The following is a 24,452-nucleotide window of genomic DNA, read 5'->3' on the forward strand; positions in this document are numbered from 1 at the left end:
CAGTCTGAGGCCAAAGGCCTGAGACCCCAGGGAGGCTGCCAGCTTGAGTCCTGGAGTCCAGAGACCAAAGAACCTGGAGTTTGATGCCTAAGGGCAAAAGCAAACTATCCTTCACTAGAAGAGGATGGGGAACTCAGCAAGCTGGCTCTGTTTCTCTTTCTGCCTACTTTGTTCTGGCAGCTGATTGGATTAGATGGTGCCCACCCAGAGTGGGTCTTACTCTCCTCATTCACTGACTCACATGCCAGTCTCTTCTGTAAACACCCTCACAGACACACACAGGAACAATGCTTCACCAGCCATCAAGGCATCCCTCAGTCCAGTCAAGTTGACACTTATTATTAACCATCACACTAATGATGTTGGAAAATCTCTTCTCTTCTCTCCTCTCCTCCCCTCTCCTCTCCCCTCCTCTCCTCTCCTCTCCTCTCTTCCCCTCCCCTCCCCTCCCTGACACTGTCTTGCTCTGTTTCCCAGTCTGGAATGCAGTGACACGATACTGGCTCATTACAACTTCCGCCTTTCAGGTTCAAGCGATTTTCCTGCCACAGCCTCCCGAGTAGCTAGAATTACAGGCACCTGCCACCACGCCTGGCTAATTCTTGTGTTTTTAGTGGAGACAGGGTTTCACCATGTTGGCTTGGCTGGTCCTGAACTCCTGACCTCAAGTGCTCCACCTGCATCAGCCTCCCAAAATGCTGGGGTTACAAGTGTGAGCCACCTCACCCAGCTTGAAAAATCTTTTCATGTGCTTTTTTCGTCTGTATACCTTCTTTGGTGAAATGTCTGTGTCTTTGGCCCATTTTCAAATTGGATTTTTTTAAATTGTTGAGTTTCAAGAGGTTCAACGAACCATATTGTAACATGTCAGAATTTTCTTTTTTTTTTTTTTTTTCTTTTGTGAGATGGGGTCTCGCTCTGTTGCCCAGGCTGGAGTGCAGTGGTGTGATCTCGGCTCACTGCAAGCTCCGCCTCCCGGGTTCATGCCATTCTCCTGCCTCAGCCTCCCGAGTAGCTGGGACTACAGGCACCGCCACCACGCCCAGCTAATTTCTTTTTTTTTTTTCTTTAAGGCTGAATAATATTCCATTTCATGTATATATCACCTTTTGTTTACCCAGTTATCCATTGAACATTTGGGTTGCTTGCACCTTTTGGCTATGGTTCCCAGTGTGCACATGGTATATAAACATCAGTTCCAGTACCTGCTTTCATTTTGGGATATACTCAGACATGGAATTGCTGAATCATATGGTAATTCTGTTTTTAATTTTTTAAGGAATCATCGTACTGTTTTCCACAGTGACCACACCATTTTATAGTCCCAGCAGCAATGCATAAGGGTTAGAATTTCTCTGCATCCTTGCCAACACTTTTTTTTTTTTTTTTTTTTTTTTTTTTCTGAGACGGAGTTTCACTCTTGTTGCCCAGGCTGGCAACCTCTGCCTCCTGAGTTCAGGTGATTCTCCTGCCTCAGCCTACTGAGTGCCAACACTTTTTATTTTCTGTTTTCTTAATAATAGCTATCCTAGTGCGTGTGAAGTAGTAACTGGTTTTGATTTGCATTTTCCTAAGATTAGTGCTGTTGAGCATCTTTTCTTGTGCTTATTGGCCATTTGTATATACGTATTTTTTTTGGAGAAATGTCTATTGCCCATTTTTGTTTTTGTTTTTTTGAGACGGAGTCTAGCTCCATTGCCCAGGCTGGAGTGCAGTTCCAGGTCACTGCAACCTCCTACTCCTGGATTTAAGCGATTCTCCTGTTTCAGCCTCCCAACTAGCTGGGATTATGGACGCATGCCACCCCACCCGGCTAATTTTTGTGTTTTTGGTAGAGATGGGGTGTCACCATGTTGGTCAGGATGGTCTCGAACTCCTGACCTCAAGTAATCCACCAGTTTCAGCCTCCCAAAGTGCTGGGATTACAGGCGTGAGCCACCGCCCCAGCCTATTTCTTATTTTTGAGTTGAGTTTGATTTTTTTGTTTTTGTAGTTCTTTATATGTTCTTGATATTAATCCCCTATCAGCTATATAATTAGCAAATATTTTTGCCCATTCCACAGGCTACTTTTTAATTTTGTTGATAGTGTCCTTTCATGCATTTAATTTTGATAAATTCCAGCTTACATGTTTTTTTCTTTTGTTGCCTATATAATTTTCATTTCAGTCATCAATTACGATTTGAAAACCTCTGGAGTAGAAGGATAGTCTGTTGTTTTTATCTGCATTTCTGCTTTTCTCATTGTTTTTTCTTCTTTCTTGGTGTTCCGAGATTCCTTCTATTACTTGAAGAATTTCCTTATTCTTTAAAGGTATGTCTGCTGGTAACAGTTTATTCATTTTCCTTTTGCCTGTGAATGTCATTATTTCACCATTATTCCTGAAAGATAATTTCACCACGAATAAAATTTATGGTTGACAATTCTTTTCTTTCAGAAGTTGAAAAATTTTGTGCCACTTTTCTTCTATCCTTTATAGTTTCAGATGATAAATCTCTTGCCACTTGAATTGGTGTTCCTCTATAAGGTAATGTGTCTTTTCTCTGTGATTGCTTTCAAAATCTTTATCTTTGTTTTCAGAAGTCTAGTGATATGTCAGGGTTTCTGTGGGTTTACCTATTTGAGATTTGATCACTTCCTGCATCTGTAGGTTTAGATTTTTCTCCAAATATGGATTTTTCCAGCCAGTATTTTTGAATACCCTTTTAATTCCATCCTCTTTTCTTTATGGGACTCCAGTGATACAGAGTTAGATCTTAACGTTACTGTTTTACAGGTCCTCAAGACTTTTAACTTCTTTTTAGTCATTTTTCTTGCTGTTGTTCAGATTGAGTGAATTCTGTTGATCTGTTGGTCCTCACGTTCACAGATTCTGTCTTCTGTCATCTGCTATTGAGCCCATTAGGTTGAAAAAAATAATTTTTTTGACAAAAATTGTGTGTATGTATTGTGTACAACATATATTTTGGTAGATGTATACGTTGTGGAATGGCTAAACTGAGCTAATTAACCTGCATTACATCATGTACTGAGCATTTTTTTTGTGCTGCAAACACAATCGTAGCAATTTAAAGTATGCAGTAAACTATTATTATAAACTGTGGACACCATGTTTGTGCCATACATCTCTTGAACTTATTCCTCTTAATGGAAATTTATCTCCTTTGATCAACATTTCCTCACCTATCCAATAAGTTTTGTTTTTTTGTGATTTTTTTTTTTTTTTCGGTTGGTATTGTAACTTGTTTTATCATCATTTGGTTGGTTTTACAACTTTTTTCTTTGCTGAAATATTCTATTTTTAAAATCTGTTTTAAAATTTGTAATTGATTTTTGAAGTGTTTTTAATGATAGCTGATTGAAAATTTAAAAAAAAAAAAAACCTTTCCAACATCTAATACACATCAACATTAACATTTTTATTTTCTTTTTCTTATCCAAATTGTGATTTTCTTGGTTCTTGGTATGATGCATGAGTTTTGATTGTACGTTGGACATTTTGGCTTCTAGATAATTTTTAAATAGTCACTTTTCCGCTAAATATGATTAATACATGTTTACTATAGAAAATTTGGAGACTATTAGAAAATACGAAGAAAAACCAGTCATCCTTACTTCTACTACCAAAGGTCATAACCACTATTAAGTTTTTGTATATTATATATATATATAAAACACATCTGTATATATCCCTATCCCCCTAAATATAGCTAACATTTTCACATATGAGGGCATTGAGATGTGGAGGGTTTTGAGTAACTTTCCCAAGTCACAGAGCTACCAAGTGAAACAAACCCAAGCTTTTGACCCCTAAGTCTATTTAGCCACTATGCCCCATTCCCGCTTCTGTTTTTCTTCCTTAATGCTTCAAAAAAATTGTTTCAGTGGGAGAATGAAGTTATTTGAGGAGAAATTAGGGTGTTATAGCCGTCTTAACGGACTTAATACAGTGTTTATTTTGGGTAGTTCAGTATTTATGGATATTCATGTACTTGCATGCATTCTGGAGGTTATCTCAGGCAATAGAGAAATGAGCTTTGATATTTCTGTATATGCATTTATTTAGGGACACTTGTATCAACAAATACCTCCTTAAGGTTGAAGGCCTTTTTTTTTTTGACAGATTTTTAAATCTCCTTTCAAGACAAATGCAGAAATATGAAACAACATACAACGAAACCCAATTTTTTTCTTATCAGTGTTATAATGAAATGATGTTATTTGAGGACCTTCTGCATGTTGTTTTCTTAAGGTTGCAGTTTCTAAGAACCTATCAGTGATGAAGTGAGGATGTAACTGTAATATTTTAATTAAACCATTGTTAGCTTTCTTATTTATTGAACAGCCACCGTATAGGAATTGTTTCATACATTATGTCGCTTAAGTGACTGTAGGTTGCTTTCTCTCCATATATAGACAGACAGGTAGGTAGGTAGATGGTAAGCTTAGTTGGTCACTCACATCAGTTGGGTTTTAGGGTGGCTGCCAAAGCATGAATTTAGAGGAAGTTATCAATCACTGCATTCAGTAGTGACCATATGACAGCTTAGGAATATTTTACTGTCTTTTAGTTCCTCCTTGATGAAGAAAGCTAATCCAGGTATCTGGAGTGGAGTTGTTCTCTACTTAGTACTTAGGGGACACTGCAATGCTTTATTGCTGGTGGTAGAAGAAATAAAATTTCAGTTAGATTTTAGTAGTTCTTTGGAATCATGTAGTAATTCTCCACATTTCTCATTGTTGGTAATTAAAAAGAATAACTATTGTTTGTGTTTTCTTAGCACATAAATCTGATTAATTTCTCATTGAATTTGGAAAAAAAGAACACAAACCTCAGACTAACAGGAGATCATATTCTCTAGTTAATATTAGGATTCCTGAATATCTTCCTTTTGCCTGATCATTGGGATCAAAATCTTTTTATCATGAAGCTGTTTCTGAAATTATAGCAAGTGAATAGGAAATAACCTGATATTTTTGTTTTGACGTTGTTTTTTAAGAACCTTATCTATGTGACAAAATAACATTTAACATTAAAGTTAGTGTCAGAAATCATATAACGTTTTAAAGTTCTGTGGAAATAATGGTACCGTTCATTCATTCATTCATTTAGTCATTCATTCATTCATTTATTTTGAGATGGAGCCTCGTTCTGTCGCCAGGCTGGAGTGCAGTGGTGTGATCTCAGCTCTCTGCAACCTCTGCTTCCTGAGTTCAAGCGATTCTTGTGCCTCAGCTTCCCGAGTAGCTGGGACTACAGGCGAGTGCCACCACGCCCAGCTAATTTTTGTATTTTTTGGGAGAGACAGGGTTTCACCATGTTGGCCAGGATGGTCTTGATTTCTTGACCTTGTGGTCCACCCGCCTTGGCCTCCCAAAGTGCTGAGATTATAGGCGTGAGCCCCCGCTCCTGGCAATGGTACCTTTTAATAAATTAGTTTTAATTTTTGTGGAAATGGTATTATCTTCCTAGTGCACAGGGCCCTTGAGAGAGTACAGTGGAATAAAAGTTTAAATATAATAGGAGACAAATTGTGTTATGCTTTGAATGCTATGGTAATGACTTGTGCATAGCATTGTAGTGTAGATATGTGGAATTGTAATGCAATTCTCTTCTCAACTTTTAAAAACAATTTTTTTAAGATTTCAGTCAGTCTCTTTTTTTTTTTTTTTTTTTTAGGATAAAGTCTCGCTCTGTTGCCTAGGCTGGCGTGCAGTGGTGCGATCTCAGCTCACTGCAACCTCCGCCTCCCGGGTTCAAGCAATTCTTCTGTCTTAGCCTCCTGAGTAGCTGGGATCACAGGCGCACACCGCCACGCCCAGCTAATTTTTGTGTTTTTAGTAGAGATGGGATTTCACCAGGTTGACCAAGCTGGTCTCAAACTCCTGACCCTAGGTAGTCCACCTGTCTCAGCCTTCCAGAGTGCTGGGATTACGGGTCTGAGCCACCATGCCTGGCCAGTCGGTCTCTTTTTCTCCTTTTCCACTCTAACCAGTTATCTAGATTGTTCTATTCTACCTCCGAAATAGATCTAACATTTCTTTCTTTTATTATTATTATTATTATTATTATTATTGCAATGGAGTTTCGCTCTGTAGCCCAGGCTGGAATACAGTGGCACGATATTGGCTCACTGAAACCGCCGCCTCCTGATTCAAGCAATTCTCATGCCTCAGCCTCCCGAGTAGCTGGGATTATAGGCACGTGCCACCACCCGTGGCTAATTTTTGTATTTTTTTTAGTAGAGTCAGGGTTTCACCATGTTGGCAAGGCTGGTCTCGAATGCCTGACGTCAAGTTGCATTTGGCCTCCCAAAAGGATCTAACTTTTCTTTTTTATCTTCTTTATGTGATTCACACCCTCATTTTCTCTTTCTTCTCCTATTAGAGTGGTCTGTTGCTTTTTTCCCTTTTACTGACCGCTTCCTCAGCCAATTAATAACTGTTTATTATTGGCTTTCAAAATGTTTAACTTCAACCCAAGTAAAAATTAAGAAATTCCTGGTACATTATGACACAGAGTGTATGTGTATATTTAAATTAAAAAAAAAAAAAAACCGCAAAGGTTTAATGAAAAATACCCTTTTAAATTACTACTTGATACAATTGTGTTTTCATTTTAATTCTGTTATACTCTACTTAAAAATTACTGGTAGAAAGCAACTAAATTGAATTTGAAACTCCCAGCAGTTTGAAAAATTGCTTTACTTTCAGTGTAATCTTGTAAAGACATATTTTATACTTTTTAAAATCTTTTTGTGAGTCTATTGTTTACAGAGTAGTGGCCTTCAGATATAGTTTTGACTATGACTCACTAGAAGAAATAGATTTTACACCTGTGACCCAGCATACACTTATGCAGAAACATATACACACACACACACACACCCCCCCACACACACCCACCCACCCACACTCCAGAAGCAATTTTATGTCTCTCCTTTTTTTATTTCTTCTTCTCCTTTTTTTATTTCTCCTTTCTCCCTACCTTGATTACATGACAAATTTTCATTTATTCTTCTGAATACAGCTGAGACATTCTTGAAGTTGATGTAATATGGCAAAAAACAAAGATTTCTTCTCAGTGACAACAACGATGTCACCAAACCAACTTGGAAAGAATTATTTTCTGAGAGAATTAAACCACACGATCTCAATTAAATCAACGTGCATGAATTACACAAGTTTTTTCTTTATAAAGACCTGACAGTAACCTGCTTGGTGATACTAGCTTATTTAAATAATAGGGATTGTAGCAAACGATGTGGTCATAGTGGACTCATGTAAAATGGAGCCTTATTAAGGGTTAGCTTGTCAGGTATCATCTAAGTTCAAGTGAGTGGGCTTTTTTTTTAGCCCAAGGATGGAACCTGTTTCTGGTGGAGTTATTCTTGGTAATATGTAAATGTTTTTATTAGATATATCATTTTTGTGTGTGTGCAGATTGCATACTCAATAAGCAAACTTTACCCCAAGTATTTATGTTGGAAAATTTTAAATTTGCAGAAAAGTTGGAAGAATACTGAGTAACTTTACATTTTGTCACATTTAGTTTGTCCCTTTCTCTTTATACACACATGTATATATTATTTTCGCTGAACTGTTTAAAAGTTAGTTGCAGAGATCTTGTTCTTTTCCACTGAAATACTTCATCATGTATTTCCCAAGAATAAGGACAATAGCCCACAAAGCCAAATACAATAAATTTAACATTATTATTCATATATCATCAGTTTTTCCTATAGTGTCATTTATATCTGTCTGTTTTAATGAATTGCATTTAATTGTTATGTCTTTTTTGTCCCCTTTAATCTAGAACAGTCCCTTTTGCTTTTCATTTCTTTTGTAACATTAACATTTTTGAAGAGTTTAGGATAGTTCTGCAGAATGTGTCTCAATTTGTATTTGATTGTTTTCTCATAATTAGATTTGGATTAACCATTACTGGCAGAGATATGCCATAGGTCATGAGTTCTCAGTACCTAGGGGCACATGATGTCAATTATCCTGTTGATGATGTACCTAAGTTTGAACTTGGTTAAGGTGGGTTCCACCAGATTTTGCTATTATAAAAGATACCTTTCTCTTTATAATTAATAAATAGTAAGTAGCCATTAGTTTTAGTATCCATTGATTATTTTTACCTGAATCATTTATTTTCTTGTAATGATATTGTAAAAATGGTGATTTTTTCCCCCATTTGTAATTTCTTTGAAATTTATTAGTTGGCAACCTTCATTAGAGAATCTTAGGATTACAGTTTGGCTTCCCACTTAGTAGGCTTGTAGGGGAGATTAGACTGGGCAGAGATACATGCGGGCATGCATGTATTTTACTTTATTACTACTATTTTTTGAAACAAGGTTTTGCTTTGTTGCTCAGGTTGGAGTGCAGTGGTGTAACTGTTCACTGCAGCCTCAACCTCCCAGGTTCAAGCGGTCTTCCCACCTCAGCCTTCCTGTTAAAGTTACTAGGACTACAGGTGCTTGCCACCATGCCCTTTATTTTTTGTATAGACAGGGTCTCACCTATTTCCCAGGCTCATCTTGAACTCTTGGACTTGAGTGATCCTCCCTCCTTGGCCTCCCAAAGTGCTGGGATTACAGGCATGAGCCACCGTGCTTGGCTTAATTTTATTATTGTTGTTAATAGAAAAATTGTCCTTGCGGTTTCTATATTAGTCACTTTTGAGCTTTATTAGAATGGATCAGCAACCTTATATCCCATCAACCCCCTTTTTGTTTTTTTGTTTTTTTTTGAGGCGGAGTCTCGCTCTGTAGCCCAGGTTGGAGTGCAGTGGCCGGAACTCAGCTCACTGCAAGCTCCGCCTTCCGGGTTTACGCCATTCTCCTGTCTCAGCCTCCGGAGTAGCTGGGACTACAGGCGCCCACCACCTCGCCCGGCTAGTTTTTTGTATTTTTTTTTTAGTGGAGACGGGGTTTCACCGTGTTAGCCAGGATGGTCTCGATCTCCTGACCTAGTGATCCGCCTGTCTCGGCCTCCCAAAGTGCTGGGATTACAGGCTTGAGCCACCGCGCCCGGCCCCATCAACTCTTAATACTTGACTCACTTGAGTTTAAGTTGTGTATCCTGGAGAAGTCATCTTGACTTTTGGTATTTAATGATGTTTCTTGACAGTTAGCAAGTTATATGGCTTGTTCTGGGGGAAGTCCTTCTGCCTTGCATCTTACCCGTTTGTATTGCATTTTTACAGTGACTTATTTCAAGGCAATGAGGACAAGAAGGATGCAAAATCAAAAAAGGCATTGGATTTAATGGTTAAAGGTGGTGTATAAGGGACAGGAATGCAGTTTGAGTAAAATGGTGAATACTTCTAGATAGGCACAAAAATTTTGTTTCCTCGAGTTCACTTTTTAAAAATTAATAAATTTTATGTTTTAGAATAGTTTTAGCTTTATAGCAAAATTGAGGGGAAAGTAGAGTTCCCATATTCCACCCCGTTTGTTTCCCACTGTTGACATCCAGCACACTGGCACATTTGTTTCCAGTGATGAACTTACATTAGCATATTATTGTCACCCAGTGTTCATAGTTTATGTTAGGGTTTATTCTTGACGTTGTACATTCTGTGGGTTTTGACAAATGTTTAATGACATGTATGCCACATTGTAGTGTCATACAAAATAGTTTCATTGCCTAAAAATCCTGTATATTTTGTCTGTTCATTCTTCCTTTCCCGTTAGCCCCGTCAGTCACTAATCTTTTTACTGTCTCCATAGTTTTACCTTCTCCAGGATGTTGTAGAGATGGAATTGTACAGTATGTAGCCTTTTCAGATTGACTTCTTTCACTTAATAACATGCATTTAGGATTCTTTCTTTCTTTCCATGGTTCAATAACTAATTTCTTTTTTTATCTGAATGTACCATAATTTATCTAGTCAGCTAGTGGTTGTTTATGAATTTTGGCAATTATGAATAAAGGTGCTTATAAACATTTGCGTGCAGGTTTTTTTGTGGCCATAAGTTTTCAGCTTATTGGGATAAATAACAAGAAGCCTGATTACTGGATAGTAGAGTAAAAGTATGTTTTGGAAGAAACTGCCAAACTGTCTTCCATAGTGGCTGCACCATTTTGCATTCCCACCTGTAGTGAATGACAGTTCCTGTTGCTCTACATTCTTGCCAGCAGTCGATATTGCCAGATTTTTGGATTTGGGCCATTGTAAAAGGTGTATAATGATATCGTCTTTGAATATGCCATTTTCTAATCACATATGATATATAATGGTTTGGATATGTCACTCCTCTAGATCTCTTGTTATGGCCAGGGTGGTGACTTATATCTATAATCCCAGCACTTTGGGAGGCTGAGTTGGGAGGATTGCTTGAGGCCAGGAGTTTGCGACCAGCTTGGCCAACATAATGAGACTGAGACTCTGTCTCTACGAAAAAGAAAAAAATCAGCCAGGTGGTGGTCAGCATACCTGTGGTCCCAGCTACTTAGGAGGCTGAGTGGGGAGGATCACTTAAGCCTGAGAGGTCAAGGCTGCAGTGAGCTATGATTGTGCCATGGCACTCCAGCCTGGGCAACAGGGTGAGACCCTGTCTCCAAGGTTTGGGTCATGGGGGAGGATCCCTCATGACTTGCTGCCATTCTCCTGATAGTGAGTTTGTTTTCATGAGGTCTGGTTATTGTAAATTGTGGCACCTTGCCCACTACTCTCTGTTGCTCCTACTTTGATGAAACATCATGTAATATGTTTGCTCCCACTTTGCCTTCCACCATGAGTAAAAGCTTCCTGAGCCTACCCTGAAGCTGAGCAGATGCTGGCACGATGCTTCCTATACAGCCTTCAGAACTATGAGCTAGTTAAACCACTTATAAATTACCCAGGCTCAGGTATTTCTTTATAGCCATGCAAGAATGGTCTAATACATGTGATACTGAACATCTTTTCATGTGTTTATTTGCCATCTTTATGTCTTCTTTGGTGAGGTGTCTGTTTCAGGTCTTTTACCCATTTTAAAACCAGGTTTGTTTTCTTATTGTTGTGAAGAGTTCTTTGTGTATTTTTGGATAACAGTCCTTTACCAGATGTGTCTTTTGAAAATATTTTTCTCCCAGTCTGTGGTTTGTCTTTTGATTTTCTTGACAGTTGCTTTTTGCAGAGCAGAAGTTTTTAATTTTAATGAAATCCAGCTTATTCGTTTTTTCTTTCATGGATTGTGACTTTTGTGTCTGAGAAGTCATTGCCATAGCCAAGGTCATTAGATTTTCTTTATTGTTATTGTCTAGGAGTTTTACACTTTTGCATTTTAATTTAGGTCTGTGATCCATTTTGATTTAAATTTTGTGAAGGGTGTAAGGTGAGTGTTTACATTCTTTTTTTTTTTTTTGACATGTGGATGTCCAGTTGTGCCAGCACTGTTTGTTAAAAAATCTGTCTTTGCTCCATTATCTTACCTTTGCTCTTTTTTCCAAAGATGATTTGTTGTATTTATTTGGGTCTGTTTCTGGGTTTCCTGTTCTGTTCCATTGATTTATTTGTCCTTTTCCAAAATACAACACTATCTTGGTTACTGAAGCATTATAATAAGTCTAGTAGTGTCAATGCCTGCGACTTTGTTTTTCTTTCAATGTTATGTTGGCTATTCTAGGTCTTTTAGCTCTCCGTAAAAACTTTAGAATCAGTTTGTTGATATCCACAAAATAATTGCTGGGATTTTGATTGGAATTGTGCCAAATCTGTAAATCAAGTTGGGAAGAACAGACATGTTGATATTGAGTCTTATTCATGAACTTGGAGTATCTCTCCATTTATTTAGTTCTTTGTTATGTTCCATCAGTTTTGTAGTTTTTCTCATATAGACCCTGTACATATTTTGTTAGAATTATACCTAAGTATTTCATTTTTTGGTTGCTAATGTAAATGGTAATGTGTTTTAAATTTCTTTTGTACATACAGGAAAGCCATTGGCTTTCCTTGTATTTTGCAACCTTGCTTGTTAGTTCCATGAAGTTTTTTTTGTCAGTTCTTTCTGATTTTCTAGCTAGACAAACCTGTCATCTGAGAACAAAGACAGTATTATTTCTTCTTTCCCAATCAGTGTACCTTTTTCCCTTTCCTGTTTTACTACATTAGCTAGGACTTTGAGTATGATTCGAAAAGCAGTGGTAAGAGGAGGCATCCTTGAATTTTTCCCCATCTTGGTGGGAAAGCTTTGACATTCTCACCATTAAGTATGGTGTTAACTGTCAATTTACTTGGTAGATTTTTGTTTTTTCATCAAGTTGAGAAAGTTCCCTTCTATTCCTCATTTGCTTAGCATTTTCATCATGATTGGGTATTGGATACCGTCAAATGGAATTTTTGCATCTATTAATGTGATCATGTGATTTGATTAATTACATTGATTTTTTAAAATGTTGAGCCAGTCTTGATAAATACTGCTTGATCATGATATGTAATTCTTTTTGTACATTGTTGGATTTAATTTGCTAATATTTCGTTGAGGATGTTTCCATCTCTGTTCATAAGAGATTGGTCCGTAGTTTTCTTTTCTTGTAATGTCTTTGTCTGGTTTTGATATTAGGTTAGTATTGTCCTCACAGAATGACTTAGGAAGTAACTGCTGTATTTCTGAAAGACATTGTAGAGAATTGGTATTATTTCTTCTTTATATGTTGATTAGAACTCACCAGTGAACCCATCTGGATTTGGTTCCCTCTGTTTTTGAAAGTTAGTTATTGATTCAATTTCTTTAATAGATATAGGTCTATTCAAGATTGTTTTTTTTCTTCTTGTGTGAGTTTTGGCAGATTATGTTTTTTAAGGACTTGCTCCATTTCATTTAGCTTTGCAAATTTGTGGACATAGATTTATTTACGATATTAGTTTATTATCTTTTTAATGGCTTTGGGGTAGTAGCAATTAGTAAAGATCTTCTCTTTCATTTATGATATTACTAATTTGTCCTCTGTCTTTTTTTCTGAGTCTGGCTAGAGGCTTATCAGTTTTATTGATCTTTTCAGAAAAGTTACCTTTGGGTTTGTTAATTTACTCTATTGATTTCCTGTTTTCAATTTCATTGATTTTTGCTGTAATATTTATATTTCTCTTTATCTGCTTACTTTGGAGTTAATTTGCTTTTCTTTCTTGCTTTCTATGATGAAGTTTAGAGTATTATTATTATTTACAAATTTTATTTAAGAGACAGGATCTCGCTACATGGCTCAAGCTGGAGTGCAGTGACTGTTTCCAGGTGCAATCCCACTACTGATCTGTGTTTTGACCTGCTCTGTTTTTAACCTGGGCTGGTTCACCCCTCCTTAGGCAACCTGGTGGTATCCTGCTCCCAGGGGTGTTGATGCCAAACTAATCATGGAGGTTCACTGGGCATAGTGTACTACAGTCCAGAACTTCTGAATTCTGTCCATTTTTCTGTCTTCACCACCCAGGTAACTGGGACTACAAGTGTGTACCAGTGCTCCCAGCTGAAGCTCTGATTACTGATTTTTTATCTTACATGTGCATTCAAACTATAAAGTTTTCCTCCAAGCACTGCTTCTGTTGCATCCCACAAGTGTTAAATTGTATTTTCATTTTAATTTAAAGTATTTTAAAATTGCTCTTCACATTTCCTCTTTGATTAATGTGTTTATTTAGACGTACTTGGGAATTTTCCTGCCACTTTTTTGTTATTTATTTCTAATTTAATTCTGTAGTCTGAGAATAGACATTATATGATTTCTATACTTATAAATTTGTTAAGGCGTGTTATTACTCGGAATGTGGTCTATGTTGGTAAATATTTCATTCGAGCCTGGAAAGAATGGGCCGGGCGCGGTGGCTCAAGCCTGTAATCCCAGCACTTTGGGAGGCCGAGACGGGCGGATCACGAGGTCAGGAGATCGAGACCATCCTGGCTAACACAGTGAAACCTCGTCTCTACTAAAAATACAAAAACTTAGCCGGGCGAGGTCGCAGGCGCCTGTAGTCCCAGCTACTCGGGAGGCTGAGGCAGGAGAATGGCGTGAACCCGGGAGGCGGAGCTTGCAGTGAGCTGAGATCCGGCCACTGCACTCCAGCCTGGGTGACAGAGCGAGACTCCGTCTCAAAAAAAAAAAAAAAAAAAAAAAAAAAAGAATGTTCAGTCTGCTATTGTTGGATGAAGTGGTCTATAGATGTCAGTTATATCCAGTTGATTGAAAGTGCTGCTGAATTAAACTATATCTTTACTGATTTGTTGCTGGCTGGATCTGCCCATTCCTGATAGAGGCATGTTGAAATCTCAACTCTGATAGTGCATTTATGTATTTTCTCTTGAAGTTCAGTTTTTTTTTTGTTTTCATTTATTTTTACTCTCCATTGTTAGGCACATATATATTAAGGATCATTGGATCTTCTTGAGATACTGATCCCTTTATCATTACTTAATGCCTCTCTTTGTCCCTGGTAACTTTCTGTGCTCTGACGTTGGCTCTGTCTGAAATTAATATAGCTGCTCCCACTTTCTTTTGATTAGTGTTAGCATGGTGTATCTTTCTCCATCCCTTTGCTTTTAATCTGTATGTGTTTTTATATTTAAAATGGGTTTCTTGTTCATATAGTAGGATCTTGTGTTTTGGTCTGCTCTGACAATGTCTTTTAATTGGTATATTAGACTTGATGTTTAAAGTGGTTATTGATATAGTTAAATTAATATTCACCATATTTCTTAACGATTTTCTATTTGTTGCCCTGATTGTAACTTTTTGTTATGCACTTTTTCTGCCTTTTGTGATTTGAGTATTTTATATGATTTCATTTTTCTCTCATTTTTGAGCACATCAGTTATATATATATATATTTATTTTATTTTATTTATTTATTTTTGAGACACTGTATCACCCAGACTGGAGTACAGTGGTGTAATGTCGTCTCACTGCTCCACTTCCCTGGCTCAAGTGATACTCCCACCTCAGCCTCTTGAGTAGCTGGGACCACAGATGCACACCACCATGCCTGGCTAGTTACTGTTTGTACTTTTTTTTTGTAGAGACAGGGTTTTGCCATGTTGCCCAGGCTGGTCTCAGACTCCTGGGCTAAAGCAATACTCTCACCTTGGCCTCCCAAAGTGCTGGGATTATGGGCATGAGCCATCACGCCTGTCCTCCACTTTTTTTTTCTCTTTTTTTTTTTTTTTTGAGATGGAGTCTTGCTCTGTCATCGAGGCTGGAATGCAGTGTCACCATCTTGGCTCACAGCAACCTCCGCCTTCCATATTCAAGCAATTCTCCTGCCTCAGCCTTCCGGGTAGCTGGGATTACAGGCGTGCGCCACTACGCCTGGCTAATTTTTGTGTTTTTAGTAGAGATGGGATTTTGCCATGTTGACCAGGCTGGTCTTGAACTCCTGACCTCAAGTGATCTGCCTGCCTTGGCCTCCGAAAGTGTTGGGATTACAGGTGTGAGCTGGCCTTTTTTTTTTTTTTTTCTAACTTAAGTGTTTGTCCTGGAGCTTGCAATATATATTTACAGTTTTTCCAAGCACATTGTCAAATAATACTGTGTTGCTTCATGGGTTGTGTAAGTACTTTATAATAACAAAATATTCCTGTTTCCTTGCTTCTGTCCTTTTCTATCTTGTCATTCATTTCACTTATACATAGGCATACGCAAGCAAATACATCATTGCTATTATTTTGAACTGTTACCTTTTAGCTGAATTAAAAATAAGAAAAATAAAAGTTTTTATTTTACCTTCACTTGTTCTCTCATGTTCTTCCTGAGTTTCTGACCTATATCTTTATCCTTCTCTTTCATGAAATTATTTTAATATGTCTTGCAAGGCAGGTCTACTGGCAACATATCTCTTTGATTTTTGTTTGAGAATGTCTTTATGTTTCTTTCACTCTAGAAGGATAGTGTCACATGGCATACATTTTTAGATTCATGTTTTTTTTTTTTCTCTCAACACTTTAGTGTTTCATTCTACTCTCCTGTTTGCATTGTTTCTGAGGAGAAGCTGGTCTTCCGTAGGCAAGGTGTTTTTTGCCTCTGGTTTCTTTCAAGATTTTTTTCTTTGTTTTTGATTTTCTGAAGCTTGAATATGATATGCTTAGATTTTTAAAAATTATTTTTAGGTTTTTAGGGGCCTCAGTCTTAATATTCTGAGTTTTATGGATCTGTGGTTTGGTGTCTGATGTGAACTTGGAAATTTAGTCATTTTTGTTTCCTTGTGTTATCAGTGTATGTAAGTTACACCGTTTTTAGTTGTCCTACAGTTCTTAATGTTCCACTCTTTCTTTTTCCTCTCTGTTTTTTCTTTGCTTTTCAGTTTTGGAAGTAGTTTCTGTTGTTAGACCCTTAAGTTCAGAGATGCTTTCCTTAGCTACGTTCAGTCTATTAACGAAGCCATTAAAGGCATTCTTCGTTTCTGTTACATTGCTTTTGATTTCTAACATTTCTCTTTATCCTTTCTTAGAATTTCCATTTCTCTGCTTACGTTGTCTATGTATTTGCATATTGTCTAGCCTTTTCATAAAGCACCTAGCATATTAATCATAGTTTTAAAAAATTCCCAATCTGGTAACTCCAGAATTCCTGTCATGTCTGTTTTTGATGCTTTCTCTGTCTCTTCAAACTGTTTTTTGCCTTTTATTATGTCTTGTAATTTTTTATTGAAAGGTATACGTGATGTACTAGGTAAAAGGAACTGCTGCAAATAGGCCTTTAGTGATGTAGTTATAAGGGAGGCATTGTGTAGTCCTAGTATTAGGTCCCAGTTTTTTGGTGAAATTGTGCTCCTGGACTGTGAACGTAACCATTGTTTCTCAGTCCCCCACCCTTATCCCTGTCACCTTTAGGTGGGATAGAATGGCTAGAAGGGGCTGGAATTTGGTATTTCCCTTTCCTCTTGTGAAAGGCTAAAGTGAACTGGAGTTATTCACCGTACTTCTTTATCCACAGGTAGGTTAGGCTCTGGTAAATTAGTTTCTGTTCAAGTCAGGCCTTGTTAAGAACTGATTGCTGTGGCATATTTCAAAATTGTTCCTTTTTCCTTTCCCCTACCAGAAGCACAAAGGGATTTTTCTCTGATATTTACTGTAAGGGCCTAGCAGAGCTCCTGAAGGTAAAATTCACAAGAGTGTCAGGGCCTTACATGACTGGGTCCTCCTGGAGTTTTAAATTGTCATTTGTTTGCACTGAGTCTCCAACAATTTGTTGTTATAGTTGAAATATTCTTACCCTGGCACTGGTTCCCAAGGAAGTTTCTGCTTGTGGGTTTCTGTTCTGATGACTTGGGATTTTTCTCTATCTGCCTGCCTGTCTCTGAATTTTGGGGGACAGTGGTTTGCCCTGTGACCTCACTTCTCTGAAGGATCTCACTAGAGCTATTGATTTTTCAGTTTGTTCAGCTTTTTACTTGTTAGGATGGAGTGGTGACTTTTTATCTTCTTGTATGTAAAGAAGGAACAGGAGGCCAGGCACAGTGACTCACGCCTGTAATCCCAGCACTTTGAGAGACTGAGGGGGGCGGATCACGAGGTCAGGAGATCGAGACCATTCTGGCTAACACAGTGAAACCCCATCACTACTGAAAATACAAAAAATTAGCTAGGTGTGGTGGCAGGCGCCTGTAGTCCCAGCTACTTGGGAGTCTGAGGCAGGAGAATGGTGTGAGCCTGGGAGGCAGAGCTTGCAGTGAGCGGAGATTGTGCCACTGTACTCCAGCCTGGGCGACAGAGCAAGACTCCGTCTCAAAAAAAAAAAAAAAAAAAAAAAAGAAGGAGGAACAGGAAACTGACAGTGGCTTAAAGGCCGCTTAAAGGTTACAAGTTTTAAAGGGGTTGAAAAGAGATTGGTTTGTGGGAATTTGGAGGCTACATCCTTTCAGAGAATAAGTAGTTAGAGGGGATAGCAAATTAAGGGGAGTAGATTTTTCAGAATAGCAAAAGATAATACTTGATAATTTTTTAAATTCTTAATAGTAAATAGTTAATTTATAAATTAACTATTTATAACTTAATAAATAGTTATAATAAATAAATTAAATAACTTAATAGTATTTTATAAATCAATCATCGAGGTTGGATTTTTTTGTTTTTACCCTAGTGTATTTGAAAGTAAATGATGCTTTATTTTTAATATTTGCCGATGTATTTAATCAAAACCTAGAGAATTGAGGTAGACATTGTATCAGAAGAAAGCAGTTTTGAACAAAGAGAGCGAATTACTAGTCAGTTAACGAGTGTCAGCTGTTTCATAAGCATCACATAACATTTCCTAAATTGTACACTGCATTGTTCAGTTAAAGGAATTGGTGTTCTGCGACTTTTTGACAGTTAAGTAATTTGAGAACTTCTGCATTTTGGGTCTTTGCTCTTGGAAATCCAGAATGTACATTAACCTATTTATGCCTAGTGTTCCATTAATGGAGTGCTAAGCATCTGGGAGTTCTTTATATCCTACTGCTCAAGGTCATCGCCAAGGTCCGATTTTTCACACTCAAAAAGTTGCAACCTTAGACATAAATACAGGAGCCCTATGAGTCATTAATATACTAAACAAACTTTCTTGTTTAACTCTGCTTCTTCTAAACTTATGTGCTTAATGATCATTCTCCGCAGGGCATGTTTTGAGAAACATAGTAATAGCAAGACGTTAGGTTTCTCTCTACCTGGTGCTTACAATGGGAGTAGTATAGAGGAAGAACCCAAGTTTAGCCTTTGGAAAAACCTGCGTTTGTGGTTTTTAATGCTTTTAGTGAATCACTATATTGGAAAAGTTAATTTAAGCTCCTCATGAGTGTTTCCTTTTGTAAAATATAGTAACCTTTCTCCATTTCTAATTCACAGTGATGCTGATGTTTTATAGTTACCAAAAAGGCTATAATAAAGTACTTACATATAAGGTTTGTATATGGTTCTTTTTTCTTTCTTTTTTATTGTCTATATGTAAGGTACACAACATAATGTTTTGATGTGCATATATTTAGTGAAGTAATTACTACAGTCAAGTAAGTTAACATATTCCTCATCTCCCACAGTTAACCGTTTCTCTCTCTCTCTCTGTGTGTGTGTGTGTGTGTGTTAAGAGTGCCAAAAAAAATATGGAATGCTTCACAAATTTGCATGTCATTCTTGAGCAGGGGTCATGTTGATCTTTTCTCTATCATCATTCCAATTTTTAGTATATGTGCTGCAGAAGTGAGTACTGTATATGGTTCTTACAAAGAAGGGGAACATTTGACACCTGCTTTCTGGTGGTAGGTGTGATATTGATGTGAATTGTTCCAGGAGTCACAAACCTATATCGATGTTGAAAGAATAAATCAGTATGCAAGAGAATGGTGTGTAAACATTTTATAGAGGCAACAGTGCTAAGGAGTTATACTGTTTTCTTACAATTTTTTTCTTTTGGACACTTTAATATGTTGCGAAGAGATGACCAATAAAACAAGAATAATAGATATTTAGTGTTGCTTATTAAGAGTTAAGCTGGGGGTTGGGTGCAGTTGGCTCACGCCTGTAATCCCAGCACTTTGAGGGGCCAAAGGAGAGAGGATTGCATGAGCCCAGACCGAGCAACATAGGGAGACCCTGTCTCTACAAAAAATAAAAATAAGAAGTTTAGCAGGGCATGGTGGTGGCACACCTGTGGTCCCAGCTACTCGGGAGGCTGGGGTAGGAGACTCACTTGAACCCAAGCGGTTGAGGTTGCATAGAGTTCTGATCTTGCCACTGCACTCTTACCTGGGTGACAAAGCAAGATCAGTCTCATAAGCTGGGCAGGGTGGCCTCTGCCTGTAATCCCAGCTACTTGGGAGGCTGAGGTGGGAGGACTCTTGAGGCCAGGAGTTTGAGACCACCCTTAACAACCTAGCAAGATCCTGTCTCAAAAAAAATATTAAAATAAAAAGAATTAAATGGATTACAAGAAAACTTCCTTAGCTGGTAAGTTTATCCTACTTACTAATGACAGAAATATAGTTGAAACATGATAGAATAAGGTTTTGGATGAAATCTTATGCAATTATTTATAAGGTAATATCTACAATTCTAATTATTTTGTTGTAAGGATGTTAAAATGAGTTTTAGAATAATGCATATAATAGTTGGGGATAGAAGAGCTTTTTATATGGAAAGAAAATATTCAGATTTTTTTTGTGTTGAAAAAGTTTAAAAGATGATTATATGATTAAAACTTACATAGTTAATGAACAGAGAAAATGAAAAATGGTGACACAATCCTGAGAGGTATAAAACTGTATATGCCAAAGAGGCAGATGCATGAATTTCTGTCCTGTCTCTGACCTTCGTGGGCATGAGACGTTAGTCACGGAAAGGCAGAAAAGATGAGGCAGGGCTAGGTCTTGGCTCTGAGTCACCCATTGACTCAGCTGTTAGTACCAACCACTTAGTCTTAGGCCGCTGAACAGTACATATGTGAATTTTCAAGTTACCACTGTTGTGGCCTCTGCAAACATTTGGCAGTACTGGGGGTTAAGGGAGATTAAGTCCAAGATAATAAAACAGATGAGGGAGAGGTTAACAGCTGGACAACACATTGTTATGAGATGTTTAGTGTAGATGGAATTTTGACTGTCTAATGTTTTATGTATATGCACAATTACATATAATATGTATGCACATACTAATTTTAAAGCATGCTCCCTTTAGTGTTGAAATGAAAGTTTTAGTATAGAGTTTTTCTGTGTTTAGAATTAATTTTTTTTCCTTGGGTATACTTTTTCTTGAAGTATAACACATACAAAGCATAGTATCTTAAGTGTTCAGCACAATGAATTTTAACAAGTGGATGTACCTGTGTAATCCATACTTAAAGAACCCCAGAATATTATCAGCATCTTAGATGTCTTTTTATGCCTGCTTTCTGCCTAATATGCACACCACCTCCTCCTGAAAAACAAAATTCTAACTTCTTGTATCCTAGATTATTTCTGACTTTTTGAGTTTTATATTATAAAATTGAATCATATACAGGTTGAGTTTCCCTTAATGCTTAGGACCAGAACTGTTTCGGATTTCGTATTTTTGGGGGGCTTTATTTGCATTATACCAGTTGAGCATCTCTAACATGAAATCCAAATGCTCCAATGAGCATTTTGTTTTTGTGTCATGGTGGTCCTCAAAGTTTCAGATTTTGGAGCATTTTGGATTTCAGTTTTCAGATTAGGGATACTCAACCTTTAATATCCATTCTTTTGTGTGTTACTTTGTTATGTTGATGAGATTTATTCATGTTGTCTCATGTAGCACTATTTCCCTTATCTCCATTTCTTGTGTTACATTGTGACTATACCAACAGTATATTATCTTTTTCTACTAGTGATGGACATGACCTTTAAGGTGTGTGTAGTTTGACTATTACAGATAGCATTACTATGAATTTTCTGATAATGACTTTTGATGAACATGTATAGACATTTATGTTATACAGCTAGGATTAGAATTGCTGGATCATAGGATGTTCATTTAATAAGCTTGGTAGGAATTGCTGAATAGTTTTGCAAGGTGTTTGTACCCATTTAAATTCTGAGTAGCAATGTGTGAGAATTTCACTTGCTCTACATTCTTGTGAACATTTAGTATCAAAATAAAATCATTGTAGTGATTTAGTTGGGTTGGTGGTGTAATAGCTCTTGTGGTTTTAAATTTTTATTTTCTTGATGTGATGATTAATGGAAGTGTGTATCTTTTCATATGTTTATTGGTCATTTCTGTAACTCTTCCATGAAGAAGTCTTTTGATTTCCAGTTTTCTATTGGTTTGTCTTTTTTTGTATTTATTTCTGGTTATTCTCTGTCTTGGCTATGAGTCTTTTGATGAGTATATGTGCTTTTGAACTGTTGATTTTTTTAACAGAAGTTAATTTTATCAGTTTTTTTTTTTCTTTGTGGTTGAAGTGTAGCACACATAAAGCATAGTATTCCATAGTATACTATACTGAAGCATAGTATTCTAAGTGTTTATCACAATGAATTTTAAAAAGTGGATGTACCTGTGTAATCCATACTTAAAGAACCTCAGAATATTGTCAGCATTCTAGATATCTTTTTGGGGCTGCTTTCTGCCTAATACGCACGCTACCTCTTCCCGAATAAACAGAATTCTAACTTCTTCCATCCCAGATTATTTCTGACTTTTTCAGCTTTATATAATAAAATTGAATCATAAACAGGTTGAGGTTTTTTGAGTCATGTTTAAGAAATCTTTGCGTGCTCTAAGGAGACAAACATATTTGCCTGTGTTTTTTCCTAGACACTTTATTATCTTTTTCTGTTAGATATAGTGTACATATGGAATTGATTTTTGTGAATGGAGCAAGGAAGAGGTCAAGATTCATTTAAAAACAATGTGGATATCTAGTTGACCCATTTCCATCAAGTAAAAAGCTCATATTTTTCAGACTCATCATTGTCATGAATCAATGGCAATACATGTGTGAGTTTGTTACATCTCACTTCTGTCCCATTAGTCTACTTGTCTATCTTTGCATTAATTCTTAACGTATAATAGCATGACTAATTGTTCTTCAGTAGGACCTGTCTCTTTTTCACTAGTGAAATTGATACTTTGTGACCTTTTTCATTTGTTCAGTCTTCTCTAGTCGACCAATTTTGTTAATCTTTCCAAGAACCAATTTTTCATTTTTTTTTCCTGAAGTCTTGTGTTGTACCTTTGCTTTTGATTTTGTTAATTGTGTCCTATTTATTTTCTGTCTTTTCAGGTTTAACTTTTTGTCTTTTCTAATTTCTTGAGGTAGATACTTAAATAATTCCTCTCTGTCTTCTTTTTTAATATAATCATTTAAGGTTACAGATTTCCCTCCAAGCATAACTTCAGCTACATGTCACAAATTGTTATCTGACCTATCTGCATTTGGTTTCTTCACTAGCATATTGTGAAGACATATTTCCAAATAGATGGCAACTTTTATAGTTTTTTTAGGGGTTAGTAATTTTTCGATTAGTTCCCTTGAGAGAACATACTCTGAATGAATTCAGTCCTTTGAAATGAGGCTTGCTTTTTGATTCAGCATATGGTTTTGGATGAATGTTCTATGTTCACTTGAAAGATGTGTCTCTGTATATATATATATACACACACACACACATATATACACACACAAACTTTTATTGGATTCAGCTTTCTTCATGGGTCAATTATATTTATGAATCTTGGTTTTGTATATGTTCACTGATTTTTTTTTTCTTTCATGTGCTTTTTAAATAAACTCTTGAGAGAAATGTATAGTTTCCCATCCTACTATTGTAGATTTATCTATTTTAGGGGTTTTATCTATATAGAACTACATATAGTTTTATTTTAGCTTTATATTTTGAATAATGAATTCTAAATATGCATATACCAGTTCCTAATGAATTCATTACTGTATTATGAAATGTCTCTTATCTTTGATACTACTTCTGATACTTCTTGTCTTTTTTTTTTTAAATTATTTATTTATTTATTTATTTTGAGACACAGTTTTGCTCTTATCGCCCAGGCTGGAGGCGTGATCTCGGCTCACTGCAAACCCCACCTTCTGGGTTCAAGCGATTCTCCTGCCTCAGCCTCCCGAGTAGCTGGGATGACAGGTGCCCACCACCACACCTGGCTAATTTTGGTATTTTTAATAGAGACAGAGTTTCACCATGTTGACCATAGCTGGTGTTGAACTCCTGACCACAGGTGATCTTCTTGCCTCAGCCTCTCAAAGTGTTGGAATTACAGGCGTGAGCCATGGTGCCCAGCTGGTACTTCTTGTCTTAAAATCTAGTTTGTCTGACATCAGTTTTCTTTTGATTAGTGCTAGTATGGTAAAGCTTTTTGTGTTCTTTTACTTTCAACATTTCTGTATTCTTATATTTAAGATACATCTCTTATAAGTGGGTTTTATTGTTTTATATAGCCTGACATTTTAGTTTTTTAGTGGTTGTCCTAAAGATTACAACATGTATCATTGACTTATTACAGTCTACTGAAAATATTTACTTTTACCACTTCCCTAACAATGCTAGGAACTTAGAACATCTGAACTTCACTTATCCTTCTGCTTTTTTTTTTTTTTTGAGGCGGAGTCTCGCTCTGTCGCCCCGGCTGGAGTGCAGTGGCTCGATCTCAGCTCACTGCAAGCTCTGCCTCCCGGGTTCACGCCATTCTCCTCCCTCAGCCTCCCGAGTAGCTGGGATTACAGGCGCCTGTCACTACACCTGGTTAATCTTTTGTATTTTTAGTAGAGATGGACTTTCACCGTGTTAGCCAGGATGGTCTCGATCTCCTGACCTCGTGATCCGCCTGCTTCGGGCCTCCCAGAGTGCTGGGATTACAGGCGTGAGCCAACGCATCCGGCCTCCTTCTGCTTTTTACATTATTGCTCTACATGTTTATTATACCTTTTTTTTTTTTTGACATGGAGTCTCACTCTGTTGCCCAGGCTGGAGTACAGTGCCACAATCTTGGCTCACTGCAACCTCCGAC

At 37.1% G+C, this 24,452-nt stretch overlaps 1 protein-coding gene, 1 long non-coding RNA gene and 1 other non-coding gene across 4 annotated transcripts in view; 2 read left to right on the forward strand and 1 right to left on the reverse strand.

Moving 5' to 3' along the window:
* Positions 1-24,452, forward strand: part of RASA1 (RAS p21 protein activator 1) — a 121,844-nt gene that overhangs the window by 11,747 nt on the left and 85,645 nt on the right. The window lies entirely within an intron of this gene.
* On the forward strand, positions 1,908-4,164 carry LOC110743495. The gene is made up of 2 exons (XR_002522632.2): positions 1,908-2,313; positions 2,480-4,164. It is a non-coding gene; the product is annotated as an uncharacterized LOC110743495 (long non-coding RNA).
* Positions 19,052-19,162, reverse strand: LOC116275087. Its single transcript, XR_004184053.1, has one exon. It is a non-coding gene; the product is annotated as a U6 spliceosomal RNA (small nuclear RNA).

This window comes from Papio anubis, chromosome 5 (genome assembly GCF_008728515.1).
Source record: "Papio anubis isolate 15944 chromosome 5, Panubis1.0, whole genome shotgun sequence".
Taxonomy (NCBI): domain Eukaryota; kingdom Metazoa; phylum Chordata; class Mammalia; order Primates; family Cercopithecidae; genus Papio; species Papio anubis.